Here is a 4,426-nt window from a genome sequence, read left to right as displayed (position 1 = left end):
GCAGACTGACCACAGGGAAAACTAGCAAGCATCGTAAGGGTCCCACGAGTCCTAGAGGTGATGTTGACCCAAATTTCCCTCGGGCTGGCACTGCTGTGAGTTTGAGCTACTCCTAGACTAATTCAGAAACGTTCCCTTCCTTCGTGTACTTGAATTTCTTGGTAAATTAGCCCCTGTGAGCCGTCACACCGCTGATGAGTTTGTCTGGGTTTGAGGCCTCACCTGAGTCAGTAAAGAATGATTCAGTGTGGCCCTCATTGCCGGGTGTGGCCTCGGGAGTTAGTTACTGTGACAGCTGGGGACGCCGGAGGGAACTACAAAACAGGGACGGAACCAGGGGACAGAAACGCCACACTGTGGCGTTTCCATCCCCCCTAATGATTCCTTTGACACCTCAGCAGCACCGTACTGCCCACTAGCGCGTGTGAATTCCATAGGCCCCTCCCAGACACTGCTCTGCCTTGACTCTCCTGCCCGTCTCCCCCTCTCCCCGTCAGTTGCAGGCCTTCCACCCAAGACCGTTTTTGGTCCTGATTGGAACCCTCTCCCTGTCTTCCTTCCCTCTCAGAGAACTCATTCATGCCCGTGAGCTCAAGTGTCAGGTCTGTGCAGGTCATTTCCCTGTGTCCCCTGGATACCACGTTCTTATCTGACCTCGCTGCTAAACTTGACCTCTAGGCCTACTAGATGTTTCCATTTGGGTGTCCTGTCATCATCTCAAACTAAACATGCCTGAAATCGAGCCTCCCAGTTTCCATTTCTCTACCCACGGCATCAGTATTCTCTCACCCACCCAAGCCCAAAGCCTGAGTCATGTGTGACGCCTCCTCCCCGTTCTTCCTTTCCCAGACGTCTTGCCAGCTTTCTCTGCAACATCCCTTCAGCTCTTTGTCTTTTCCCTTCTCTGTGCTGATCCAGGGTCTCAGTGCCCGTGTCTTGACTGCTTAATGGCTTCCCACTTGGTCTTCCTGCCTGCAGTTTCTTCTCCCTTCCCCTTTAGTCTTTTTTTCCTACCTGGTCAGATAGAGTCTCCAGAATGATCATTTTTTGTCTCCGCTCTCTCCTGCTCAAAAGCCTTCACGAGTTCTCATCACCAGAGAGAAGTCCAAGCTCCTCAGGCCCAGACCCTGTGTTTGATCCCAGCCTGTCTCATGGGCGTCATCCATCATGAAAGAGTGGAGGTTCTGAAGCCAGACTACATACAGAATTGTGTCTTACTCTCGACACTTAAATGCTGTGTGACCCTGGGCAAGGACGTAACCTCTCTGTGCCTGAATTTCCCCTTTAAAATCACTTTATTAAAATGTTATAATCGTTTCTAGGGTTGCTGTGAGGATTAAAGGCACTTAGCACAGGGCCAGTTGCATAGTAAGCACTAAAATGCTAGGGTGGTTTTTTTTTTTTTTTTTTTTAATTTTATTTCTTTTCAGAGAGAGGAGAAGAGAGGGAGAGAAACATCTATGTGTGAGAGGAATATCAATCGGTTGTCTCTCACACGCCCCCAACTGGGGACCCGGCCTACAACCCAGGCATGTGCCCTGACTGGGCATTGAACCCGAGACCCTTGGGTTCGCAGGCCGGCGCTCAGTTCACTGAGCCACACCAGCCAGGGCACGGGATGCTAGTTTTTATTGCGCTGATTTTCATAGAATGCGTGCTGCTGTCTGCACTCCCTGGGTGCACACATCCACTTCTCCTGGTTGCCTTTGCTCAGCCCACTCTCTCAGTCTAGAATGCTCTTCTCTGCTGGCTGACTCTTACTCACCCTTCGAGGGCCACTTATCTCCCATTTCCTTCCGGTAAACACTTGCATGGGGTTTTCTGCCACGTTGCTCAGCCCGGGCTGCGTGGCGGTGGCCATGTCAGCGTATATTAAGCCAGCCATAGGCCACACATGGCGCATCTCCCTGGAAGCTTCATTTTATTGGACAAGAACGTTTATTCATTTTTATGTCCAGGTGTATCATGGAGTAGAATGCAAAATTGACCAAAGGTTTTAAGATCAAACACACAACTACTAAGAATATTCAGAGTGGAAGCGTCTTGGGCCACCCCCCAGCCCCAGTGGGTAGTCTGCACTCATGCTGCTGTGAAAAGTCTGAGAAGCGGGGACGTGGGGAGTACAGGGGCTAGGTGCAGATGAGGAAAGGCGAGGTAATTCCAGTGCAGCAGCGGTGGTGTCCTTGTGCTCAAGGCCCTGCAGCAAGGGTCCCTTTAACAGGTGGTGCGCTCGCGTGCCTGAGAATTCATGTCTGTACCAGTCCTTGTTGCCCCAAGGTCGCCCTTATGTTACACTGTTTTCTCAGCTTTCTACCTGGGTGGGTCTGGTCTCTCCAATACCTTCTTTAGCACCTGCAGCACAGGTGCAGGTGTGGGTGCAGGTGCAGGGTAACACAGTGGGAAGGCAGACCTGGGTGTGGGTTTGGCCCTGGGCTTTACTGATTGAGCAAGTCGCTGTTCCTCTCAGCCTCAGTTTCCCTGTCTGGGAAACATGAGTAACACTTACCTAATGAGAGGGTTCTAAGGAGTCAACCGGATAAAGTATGTGTGGCATTCAGCACAGCAGATGATACGATGGCACTTAGGAAACATCAGATCCTTCGCAGTCATACCCCTGCCTCCCGTCCTATCACAGTGGGTGTCCCTATCTTGGGGCCATCCTCTTCCTTGCCCTTCTAACCCCCATGAAGACCTCGCCCATGTGACTGCCCCCTCAGTGTCCCTCCCTATTGGCTCACTCTATTTACCATGTAATTATGCTGTACTTACTAAAACAAAAGACAAAACACAGCAATAAATAAATAAAACTCCCTTGGTCCCGCATCCCGTTCTAGTTACCACTCTGTTTCTCTGTTCCTTTTACAGTCAAAAGGCCCCGAAAGAGCTGGCACGCTCCCTGTTTGCACTTCTGCCGCTCCCTCTGAGCCCATGCCAGGCAGGCCCACTCCTAACCCCGGCCCTTCAGGAAACGGCCCCTCTCCAGTGGCCTCTGCACGGAAAGGGCAGAGTGTTGTTCTCAGGCTTCTTTTACCATGAGACCCGGAAACCCCTCCTGCCCAGGCCTCCCAGGCCCTAACCCTCTCCTTATTTTCCTCCAGTCTTGCCGCTCCTCAGCTCCCTTTGCTGCGTGCCCTCTCCTCCCTCCCCTCTAAGCATGGAAGGCCCCAGCGCTGTCCTTGGACCTCTTCTTGTCTCTGTGTGTCCTCACTCAGGGAACCTCATTCACACTCATGGCTTTAAATGCCATTTAAAAGATGCCCAAACTTATGTCTCCAATCCAGGGCTCTCCCCAGAACCCCAGGCTTGCATACCCACTGCCCGCTCCCATCTCTGCCTGGATGCATCACAGACGTCAGATCCGGACTCTTCATTCCTGCCCCACCCCGCCCTTCCCAGTTTCTCATCTTCGTAATGGGAACTCTGACCTTCCAGTCGTTCAAGCCAAAACCTTTGGCTTTATCCTTGGCTCCTTTCTCCCAAACCCGGCAGCCAACTAATCAGCAAGTCCTGTCAGTCGGTTATTCCTTTGAAATATAGAAAGGGCCCGGCACCGCCTCCCCGCCCAGGGCTAAGTCACCCTCACTTCTCACGAGGCCAGCCGGAGCAGCCTCCCGAGTGGTTTTGCCTCCTCTTTTCCCATCCCCATGATCTGTTCTCCGCAGCAAGGGCAATGTTTTCAAAACATGTTTGATTATGTCATTTATTGGCTTCATACCCCCCTATGCCTTCCTCTGACTCAGAATAAAACCCAGACTCCTATCCTGGCCTGCAAGGCCCTGCGGGACCTACCTGCTGCTTCCCCGGGCTCACTTCCCACCGCGCTCCCCTCGTTCCCACTGCCCTGGCCACACCGGCCTCCATGCTGTTCCTCGGCCAGGCCGGGAACACTCCTTCCTTGGGGAAGGTGAACTTGTGGCTCCTTCTGTCTGGGGCACTCCCAGAGGTGCCAGGCTCTCGCTCACTCCCGTACCTCCTTCAGCCCTGCCTGAAGGCCGCTTGGCAGAGAGCCTTCCCTGACCAGCCTCTGGCTCTCTCTGGCCTCTGACCTCGATTCCGCTCACCACTGACCACCACCTGACGTAGTGTTCACACGTTTGTTTTTGCCCACCTCCTCAGCACTAATAAGACCCAAGAGAACCTCTAGGCCTGGCACATCCAACTGCCAGGACAGGGAGGATGTGGTGTAGACAGGAAAAGCCTGATTGATGCGCATGGACCCGGCTTCTGCACCCCCACGTCCCTGCTTAGCTGCCAGGCCATTTTGTACAGCCTTCCCGGGCGGTGGTTTCCCTCTCGGTAAAATCCACCTTGAAGGCTTTTAAGGGAGTTCAGAGATACAACATTTAAAGTCCTTGAGGCGTGATCAGTGCTCAATAAAACTGGGGCTAAAAAGACCACTTGGTCATTCTCTGGGTTCCTTTTCAAG

Source organism: Furipterus horrens, unplaced genomic scaffold (assembly GCF_987537825.1).
Source record: "Furipterus horrens unplaced genomic scaffold, mFurHor1.1.pri manual_scaffold_2, whole genome shotgun sequence".
Taxonomy (NCBI): domain Eukaryota; kingdom Metazoa; phylum Chordata; class Mammalia; order Chiroptera; family Furipteridae; genus Furipterus; species Furipterus horrens.
This window is presented reverse-complemented; position numbering follows the sequence as displayed.